This window comes from Ailuropoda melanoleuca, chromosome 20, assembly GCF_002007445.2.
Source record: "Ailuropoda melanoleuca isolate Jingjing chromosome 20, ASM200744v2, whole genome shotgun sequence".
Lineage (NCBI taxonomy): Eukaryota > Metazoa > Chordata > Mammalia > Carnivora > Ursidae > Ailuropoda > Ailuropoda melanoleuca.
The window spans coordinates 6,039,249-6,050,384 of record NC_048237.1 but is presented as its reverse complement, the minus strand read 5'-3'; positions in this window follow the sequence as shown (position 1 = coordinate 6,050,384).

Genomic DNA, 11,136 nt, shown 5'->3' with positions numbered 1-11,136 from the left:
TGGCAATGTGATGCCCCCAGCTTTGTTTTTCCTTTTCAACAATTCCTTGGCGATTCAGGGCCTTTTCTGGTACCACACATATTTAACGGCTGTTTGTTCCAGTTCTTTGAAAAATGTCTTTGGTATTTTGACTGGGATGATATTGAAAGTGTAGATTGCTCTGGGTAGCACAGATATTTTAACTATGTTAATTCTTCCAATCCATGAGCATGGAATATTTTTCCACCTTTTTCTATCTTCTTCAATGTCTTTCAAGAGTGATTTGTAGTTTCTAGACTATAGATCCTTAACGTCTCTGGTTATGTTAATTCCAAGATAATGTATGATTTTTGGTGCTATTGTAAATGGAATGGATTCCCTAATTTCTCTTTTTTCAGTCACTGTTCATGTATAGAAATGCAACTGATTTCTGAGCATTGATTTTGTATCCTGCCACATTACTGAATTGCTCTATAACTTCTGATAGTTTGGGAGTGGATTCATTTGGGTTTTCCATATAGAGTATCATGTCATCTGCGAAGAGAGACACTTTGACTTCTTCTTTGCTGATTTGGATACATTTTATCCCTCTTTGTTGTCTTATTGCCGTTGCAAGGACTTCTAGTACTATGTTGAAAAATAATGGCGAGAGTGGGCATCCTTGTCATGTTCCTGATCTTAAGGGAAAGGCTCCCAACTTTTCCCCCATTGAGAATGATATTTGCTGTAGGCTTTTCATAGATGGTTTTTATGAAATTGAGGAATGTACCCTCTATCCCTACACTCTGAAGGGTTTTGATCAGGAAAGGATGCTGTATTTTGTCAAATGCTTTCTCTACATCAATTGAGAGGATCATATGGTTCTTGACTCTTTTCTTGTTGATATGATCTATCACACTGATCAACTTGTGAATGTTGAACCACCCTTGGATCCCAGGGATGAATCCCACTTGGTCATGATGGATAATCCTTTTAATGTACTGTTGGATCCTATTAGCTAGAACCTTGTTGAGAATTTTGGTGTCCATATTCATCAGGGTAATCTGTCTGTAATTCTCCTTTTTGATGGGGTCTTTGCCTGGTTTGGGGATCAAGGTAATACTGGCTTCATAGAATGAGTTTGGTAGTTTTCCTTCTGTTTCTATTTTTTGAAATAGCTTTAGGAGAATAGGTATTATTTCTTCTTTGAATGTTTGGTAGAATTCCCCAGGAAAACCGTCTGGGCCTGGAGTTTTATTATTTGGGAGGTTTTTGATCACTGCTTCAATCTCTTCATAATTAATCGGTCTGTTTAAAAAATCAATTTCTTCCTGTTTCAGTCTTGGTAGTTTATAGGTTTCCAGGAAGGCATCCATTTCTTTCAGGTTGTTTAATTTATTGGAATAAAGCTGTTGATAAAAGTTTCTAATGATCCTTCCTATTTCATTGGTGTTGGTTGTGAACTCTCCCTTTTCCTTCATAATTTTATTAATTTGGGTCCTTTCTCTATTCTTTTGAATAAGCCTTGCCAGTGGCTTATCAATCTTCTTTCTTCTTTCAAAGAACCGGGTTCTAGTTCTGTTGATCTGCTCTACTGTGCTCCTGATTTCTAATTCATTGATCTCTGCTCTAATCTTGATCAACTGCTTTCTCGTGCAGAGAACCCCCCTTAATATCTCCTGTAGGGCTGGTTTCATGGTTACAAATTTGGTCAGTGTTTGGCAAACCTGGAAGGTCCTTATCTCTCCATCAATTCTGAATGACATCCTTGCTGGATAAAGGATCCTTGGCTGCATGTTTTTCTCGGATAGAGCTTTAAAAATGTCCTGCCAACCCTTCCTCTCATTCCAGGTCTGTGTAGACAGGTCTGACATTATTCTGATATTTTTGCCTCTGTACGTGAGAAATTTCTTTGCCCTGGCCGTTTTCAATACTGTATCCTTGGATCTAATATTTGCAAATTGCACTATGATGTGATGTGGTGTAGGTTTGTTGTGGTTGACCTTGGGAGGGGTCCTCTCTGCCTCTTGGACATGAATGCTTATTTCCTTTGCAAAATTAGGGAAATTTTCAGCTACAATTTGTTGGAATATCTCTTCTAGTCCTCTCTCTTTCTCCACCCCCTCAGGGATGCCAATGATTCTGACATTGGAACGTTTCATTGAGTCAGTAATCTCCCGTAATCTACATTCTTGAGATTGGATTTTTTTGAGCCAAGTTTCCGTTTTTACTTTCTCTTCTACCATCCCATCCTCCAATTCACTAATTCGTTCTTCTGCCTCATTCACCCTGGCCGTCAGAGCGTCTAGTTTTGACTGCATTTGATTCATAGCATTTTTAATTTCTGCCAGATTCGCTCTCATTTCCGTCCTTAGAGATTCTATATTCTCATTAATATTTTCGTTAATATTTTTTTCAAGTCTACACATCATCTTGACCATTGTTACTCTGAACTCCATTTCGGATAATTTGGTTATATCCATATCCATCAGTTCTGTGGCAGAGGTCACAGACTCATTATCATTTCTTTGCTGGGGGGGGATTTCTCCTTCTGGTCATTCTGATGAGGAAAGGTTGCAGGGTTGCCCAGAGCCCAAATTACTGACGAGGACCCAGGCAGTGTGCACTTGTTTTATAGGGATCTTAGGGATGTGGGCTTCTTTGGGGGAGGGGCCTGCCATGCTGATTTTCAGGCAACCCTGTTTGGGTAGAGTCTCCCTATCCCCTGCAAGGGGGGATGGGCATTGGCACAATGTGAGCTGGTATTTCCGGGCTTCTGTTCTCTGGCAGCTTTCCCTGGCAGTTTTCTGTGGCTCTTCTGAGAGTCGGAGCAGCCGTGGCGGCATCCCAGCCTCTGTCTCAGAACAGAGATTGCAGTCGCTCTCCACTGAGCTCTCTTGGACTCTTTAACTCTGTTTCTGTTGGTGCTGCTAAAAACCCTGCAGCCTCCTGGGCTGTGCACCCCACAGCCGGTGTCTCAGCCCTGACTTCCAGGGCCCGCACGTCTCTGTCCTTTGTGTTTCTAACACTGGCAGCAGCCCCAGTTCCCACGTGCGCTCCCGAGCTCTCTGTTTCAGTGTTGTTCGCGTGCACTCCCAAGCTCCGGTTTTCAGTCTGGTTGCGTGCCCGCTCCCAAGCTCTCGGTTTCAGTCTAGTTCGAGTGTGTGCTCCGGAGCTCCAGTTGTCAGTCTGGTCGCATACGTGTTCCCAGGCTCACAGTCTCAGTCAACTCTCTGGAGGGTGCCCGTCCACAAGTCTGGCTGCTCCCCAGTTCAGGTGGCTACTGCTTCCCGGCGCCCGAGCGCTGCAGCTCCCTCCCCCTTCCACTTATCTTCCGATATCAGTGCGTGGATTCACGGCTCCCCGCTTTGTACCTCAATATTCAGCGCTGGAGATGTTCGTTTGTAGAGATCCAGATGTATCTTCCTGCGTCTCAGGCTGATTCCGTGGATGTTCAGGCTGGTCTGAGACACATGCAGCTCGACTCAGGGGACCAGCCGAAAAAGGGGACCCCTACTCCTCCGCCATCTTTTCCCTCCTCTTTAGTTGAGACTTTTAATTCATTGGGCTGGTACAGTGGAGATTACCTTTTTCTTTCCTGGGATTTTTGTGAATTGTTAATTTTCTCCCCTTCCATTTTTCTCTGACATCCTAGAACTTCTATTAGAAAATATTAAACACCTGGATCTTTCTCTACTATGTTTCGTCTCTTTTCCTTCTTTCCTGCTTTTCAGATTTCCCCTACTTTATCTTCTAAGCTTTATAGATTTTTTTTTTTTTCAAATAGCCTCCAAGTCTATTGCTTTGGATGCAATAAACACCTTCCCTTTCTTCTTGAGGATATAGGTTACGGTTTTCTTGCCTTTTAGTTTTCTTCTCTTTGTACTCCCCATTCTTCTGTTCTGTTTTGTTGTGCTTTGCTTATTTGTTTTCTTCTCTGCTTTTCTTGGTGGAGGCTTCACTAATTGTGGCAGTGAGACAAGTTTCAATCACAGGACTTGCAATTACCAAAGCTTAAGAATCTACAGGTTATTGCAAAAAAAGAATACAAAATGGTAGCGGCATTGAAGGCTGCTCACAGCACAGATCGGAAGCCACAAGCTAGGTCTTACTATCCTCCATCTGCAGGGTTGTAGTGGATGTACTTCCCCTCAAATCACAAACCACCAATATAGGTACTGAGTACCTCAGACCAGGGGACCTAATGTAAGCATAGTATCAGGAAGGAACCCAGCCCCAGTGGCAGAGTCGGGGTGGGGGAATGTCACCTAAACCAGGTGTAAACCATCACCTCGCTGTTATCAAACAATTTGCATAAGCCGGTGCAAACAAGCAGAAACTCACCTTGGCCCCGCAGTTGAAAAGCAACTCTACTAATCAGCACAAGTCATGCCTTGTCTGAAGTCAATACAGTCTTGGTACATATCTTACTTCAGCAAAACAGCTCAGACTAATTCCAGGCACACCGGAATTAACCCTCAAGGAGCAGAGGCTTTCCTTCAATAAAAGCGCGAATGAAAATATTAACTGAAACTCTGAATAGGCACGCATGGCTTACCTTCAAATCTCGGTGAAAAGGCATTTGCACTGGAGACCATTAAATGGTAACATGGGGAATTTCATCACTTCAGGCTATTCAGATTCTCCACAGAAAGTTGTGGCGGGGAGAAACCGGAAGTGTCCTGACTTCCTGCTGGACGACCTCTCGCGGGACAGGGGGAAGGCAGCCGCGAGATGTCCCGCGTGGCTCTGGGCCCCTGCCGGCAGAAACGCTGCCAGACACAGGGTCCTGACGCCCTTCGCGCCTACGCTTTTCCTCCTTCACTTTAAACGGCCTTATGTAATGGGCAGTTGCTGGAGATCTTTCAATTGTTACTTCTGACACTGGATTGAGTGAAGGGTTTTCCTTTCACACCTGGGATGGCCCCAAATGTTACAAATTAACAAAGCAGTCATTGAACGCAGCAGTTTTCATGGAGACTGCCTTACCCTGGCAAAGATTATTGAGGCAAGACTAAAGATATGTCAGTATTACAATATTAAGGCGGAACCATGGGGCCACTGCTGTAAAGCCTTTTACAATCCTCTAGTCAAGCTGCTTCTTTCCATACCGCGTTTACAACATCATCAGGGTGAAGAAGTAAAGGGTGCGGAGTACAGCTTTGATCCAGTGGAGTCTGTTGGTTTGCAGCTCTGGTGTTTCCCCAGAGTTAATTCAAAACTGGCCCGTGTATATGAGAGGGCAAGGAGAGATTGAAGAGGTAGACCATTCCAGATAGGTGGATGGAAGTTTTAATAAGCAAGAGGAAATTTTCAACTTTTAATGTTTGGGGCTTTGCTTCTGGGCTCCTAAGGAAGCTATGCTTTAACATCTATCAAGGTCAGAATGACTGGCAAAACCTCAAAGCATGGGCTCTAGTTCTGCCCCAGGCACACGTCGCTTTGTTATAAATAAATAAATAAATAACCAAAAAGGAGCATTTTTTAAAGATTTTTAAATTTATTGGGCGGGGGAGAGAGTGTGGGGGTTGGACAGAGGAGAGGGAGAGAAGCAGACTCCCCACTGAGCACAGACTGTCAGGTAGGGCTCTCAGGACCCTGAGATCATGACATGAGCAGAAACCAAGAGTCTGCCTGTTAACAGACGGTACCACCTAGACACCCCCAAAAAGGAGCGTTCTGAACATATGATAAGAGAAACTTCACTGGTTCTCATAAGATTAAAGTAATAAGCCTTGCATATACTAAAAACATAAGATAAAAACATAAGATTAACTTTCTGGAATGTCTTCCAGCATGATGGTTTGTAACTCTTTATATAAAAAACAAACAAACAAACAAAAACAACAACAACAACAACAACATATATAACCCTACATCAAATGTTCCTTTTCTGGAGCACTCTCTTCTTGGTGAAGATTGTATATCCCAGGCAGCTGCCCTAACTTGGGCTTAAACAAAACTCTTTTCCTTTCTCTTTAAAATTGTTAAAAGATTTGATCATTTTGCATTGACAAAAAATTTACAATCCAGGCTTGTCTTAGGTGGTGGCAAGAGGAGTAGCTCTCTGTATCTGCCTGCCAGAATCTTAAGAGTTTATAGGCCTTAAGAGGGTTCAGGCACATATATAGTTGAGACGGTCTCAATACCACACTACTCCGTTAAGGATGTTACCTGAAGTATTTCCTAATGTGGGAAGGGGTGATGGACATTGGGGAGGGTATGTGCTATGGTGAGTGCTGTGAATTGTGCAAGACTGATGAATCACAGACCTGTACCCCTGAAACAAATAATACATTAGATGTTAATTTAAAAAAAAAAAAAAGTGCAGAACATACATTCCAAGAATAGGGGAAGGAATAAAGAGCCTCTGATTACTGGGTCCAGTTCAGGGGTCAGCCAGCTGTCACATCCTCTTGATGACCTCCTCCAATACTGCACCTCTCCTGAGCAGCTCTCACAATCTGACACGTCTCCCCACCTTTGACAGGGTACCCTGGGCAGTCAGCAGGTTTCTTAGCATGAAGGTAGTTCCTTTGACAGCTGTCTAGCTGCACCGTAGGCAGATACCACAGCAACAATATAAGCACATGCAAGAGGAAATACAGATTAAGATAATGATCCCCAAAATAGGTACCAATATTTTTTCCCACCAAGAGCCCTCTGACACAAACCACTGATTTATTAAGCCCCATAGGCTGGGGTCGAATCATTCGGAATATGCATCTGTGTCCTTGTGATCTAATAAAGATGATATAACATTAGGACATCATAAATTAATAGTCGGCCAAGCCAAGGTGGTGGTTAGTAATTTAATCTGATACTTTAACATTTCATTCTTTCTTTCTACAAATCCTCCTGCTTGTGTGTTATACGGGAGATGGAACCTCCATTCAATGTCATGTTCTTTCTCCCACTCTTGCATATCATAACCTCTGAAACATGATCCCTCTCACTATTCAACAGGGGTACCTGTAGTTGGTACTCAGCTTCTCTAATCCCCTAACGGTGGCAGCCTAGTTTGTATGGCAATAGGAGAAGCTTGGGTTAGGTCAGACACGTGTCCACACAAACCAAGGCATACTTAGAACCCTCACTAGGAAGACGGGGGCCAGTACAATCAATTTGCCAATTCCTCCTGTGGATGGCCTCAGACTCCTTTGGCAGTTACCTAGAGCATTGTTTAGAACACACAGTTCATGATCTTACTACATTAATCAAGTCACTATATTTTAAGGGCAATCTGGCATTCTTGGCAATATGCCATCCCTCTCAGGCACTATAGTGGTCACTCTGTGCACCCAATCGGCTGTATCTCCTGAAAAGTCAGTTGCTAGGGCTGGTACCTGACCTAGGGTATCAGCTTCCTGATTTTCAGGGAGTATCTGCGCTTTATGAGTCAGGACATGGAAGACAGTGAGGACAGCTTCAGGCTCTTGTAAGAGAACCCAAATATTTTTCCACATATCCTGACCAGGGCTTATTCGTGATCATCCACACCTCGGCTTCCCATTTTCCAAGACATAGGGTCAACCCCTTTAGAACAGCCTGTCAGTGCAAAGAGTTAACAGCCAGGGCTTATGAGTGATCACCAGCCAAGCTGGTGTTCAGCCCACTGGCTGCTACGATTCATTCCTGTCTCCATCCAAAGGTTATCAGTGTTGGGCAGAATAGCCACTACAGTCCAAGTGGGCTTGTCCCCCTGACTAGGCCCATCTGTATACCAGGCATCAGCGGGAATTTTCCCCATTCCCTCTCTACAAGCCACAAAAGCCACCACAGGAATGGGGGGGGGGGGATTTGGAAGATCCACATACTCTACAGGGCCTAGTGATGTCCACATTTCTAGAGAAGTTGGCTGGTGCACAAAGAACTTCTCGGCTGCAAATAGGTTTGCCATTTAATCAAAGTGGGAGTTTTGAGCCCTGGCAGACGTAGATCAATGGAACATATTCTCAATCTACCCCTTGACTAGCAAGAAAAGTTTTTACGATGACATGTTATTCCCTTGTAAGAGGCTCCACCTGGAGGAGCACACTGTATCACTGCGAGGAGCTGCTGTTCTATGGGGATATATTGAGTCTCTGCCCCCTTCTAGAGTTGGGACCGAAATCCTAAGGGTACTCTCTCCTTCTGTGGTCTCTGCCACAGTGCCCAACCCACACCTTGCAGAGTCACAGATACATAGAACTCAAATGGCAGCCCTGCTTGGGAGATGCCCAGAGCTTTAATCTGCTTTACTAGTATTTCTGCCTTCCCAAAGGCAGCTTGTTGCCCTAATCCTCTTGACCATATAACTCCAGAAACTTGGTGGTGTCTGGGCCTTGCATTTTTTGAGTCCACCACTCATCCTCTCAGTCACAGATGTTCCAGCAAAGTCTGCAGAGTGTCCTGCAGCAGAGACAAGTTTTCACACCTAAACATTATATTGATGTGGGGAAGGAGAACAGATCTTGGGCTATCATGGGGTTGTGTAGGTAGCCTTGGGGAAACTCTTGAAAGATCCACTGTTGCCCCTCCCACTTGCAGGCAAACTGATCTGTGACTCGGTGGCCAGAGGTATACTGAAAAAAAAAATTCCACTATGGCATGGTACACTCCTAGGACCATGGCCAAGGTATCTAAGATGGTGGCAATGTTGGGCATAGCCGTATCAACACGAAGCAGTACCTTGTTCAGTTATCAGTAGCCCACAGTCATCTCCCATGAGCCCTCTGGCTTTTTTACTGGCTACAGGAGGCTGTTAAAAGCATTATGAACAAGATGCATAATATCCGTTCAGTGCAATTCTTAGTTTCTATTTCCTTATGCTTCCCAGGCAATTTATTTTGTTCGATAGGTATCACTCTTCCAGGGATAGAAGATTTACTGGTTTCCAACTGGCATTTCTCCTCAGTGCTGGTTTGATTATTCTAACCTGAATTCATTGATAGAGATTTGAAGAGTTTGACCTTTTTGGACATTATTGCTCAATATATTCTCAGATATTGGAGAAATAGAACTTCTTGTTCTTGGTGGGGAGAATGCCCAATTTACTATGTCAAAAGGACCTTCCTGACCATAATGCTTGCCCTAGGAATTTTAGGGATACTCACACTCTGTAAGCGGTATATCTGCTTTTAAAAGCAGTGTAGAAATTTCCACTGATGTTGATATCACGAATACCAAAAGTACGTTTATGTACACATGATGTATGGACAAAATATTCTTAGCAGCATTATTTATAATCTTAAAAAAACCCAAATCTTTATTTTCATTAGAATGAATAAGTGAATCATTGTGCATTCATAAACTGAAAGCAAAACTCTGATACTGACATATTATTATATTCATTTATATATTTGGTTTCAAAAATGAACTTAGGCAACAAAATGCATGCAATAAAATAAAACAAATAATAAAGGAAGAAAGGCAAAATAAGGATAAATAGGGGCAATAGATCTATATAGAAGCCATTAATAAAGTGGCTGATGTTCACACAGACTTGTATCAGTATCAAAATTCTGCCATTTGTGTGAATTTAGTTTTGTTTTCATATTACAAGGTTTGTGTTCTTATAGCTATGTCTAACCACTTTTCAGTGCAATCACTTGAAAAAGTGTAATTAATATTTGGGAGAGTTTTTCCCAAATTTTCTTGAAATCAAGACTTTCATTAAACACCTGAGTGCCGGGGGCGCCTGCATGGCTCAGTCGATAAGCATCTGCCTTCGGCTTAGGGCATGATCCCAGGGTTCTGGGATCGAGCCCCACATCGGGCTCCATGCTCTGCTGGGAGCCTGCGTCTTCCTCTCCCACTCCCCCTGCTTGTGCGCCCTCTCTCACTGGCTGTACCTCTCTCTGTTAAAGAAATAAATAAATAAAATCTTTAAAAATAAATAAATAGATAAACACCTGAGTGCCAGACTCAGATTCCTAGCTCTGACATTTCTACATTGGATGACACAAAATGACATCAATATACTGTAAATTTTCCCCACACTCCCATTTGTATTAATGTTATCATATACTCTGAAGTTGTATAGGATGTGTGTACATAAATTCTCATTAGCAGCTAATGAAATCTCTCCTTATATGGATTTCTATTTTATTTAAGATTATCACTATATTTGGGAGAACATATATAAGGTCTCAGCATAGCCATAGCCTATGTCCATTGTTATAAATGGAATTTAATCATGTAGCTGAAATAGAATGTCAGCAGCCTATGAGCATTTTAAGAGAAAGTAATTTGTTTTCCTCTCAGTAATGGTTCCATGATTTTAGATTAAAATGACACTAGGATAATCTATACCAAATGCTTCCTTTTGTCAAGGAAGAGGTGATTTTCCTTCTTTCTACTCCTGATAACCTTTTCATTGGACTTTATTCTTTCTAGCCTTCCCTCTGAGACCTTGCCCAGATAATTATACCCTCTCTTTTCAATAGCTGCCATCTCCTCTGGCCTCTCTGTTTAAACATGCTGAATTCTCCTATTAAAAGTAAAAACAAAAACACAACACACCCTTGATCGTTAACCTATCTTGTTTCTCTATTCCCTTCTCCTCCAACTGTCTAACTGCTCATTGGCATCTCCACAAATTAAATTGAGAGTGAATACCTTCTATTTCTCAAACTCTTTCCTCGACTTCTGTTGTAACTTTTTTTTTCACTATTTCTTACCATTTTGATGATTTTTCCCCCAAAGTGATTCCCTCCCATTCCTGTAATTCAGCACATAGTCACTAAAACACTAACTCCCAAATCTAAATTATCTCCTCTCATCTTCTTGGGCCAAACTGAATTCTAGAACATCTCTACATAAGTCACACAAATACATTAAACATATGCCTAAGTCAACTGTTTCATCTTCTTCTATCATACATTCATTGTCAAAAATTCTATGTTCCAAAAGAAATTTCTGATTTTTTTCTCATAATTTATTTCCTACTTTCTTTTCACCCCCATACCCATATACACATATACTCTCTCCATTAGTAGGACCTGAACTTTCTACCTTCATAATATCTGAATAAGTAACTTGGGTATTATATTCAAAACTCGACCTTATTGCCTAGTACAATTAGTAGCCCATAGTAAACTCACTCTAAATAATTCTGAGTGAATGAATGAAATATTATATTTTCCCCCAAAACCCACTGCCATGGTTTAAATTCAGGCCTTCAGAGCCTCTTCCCTA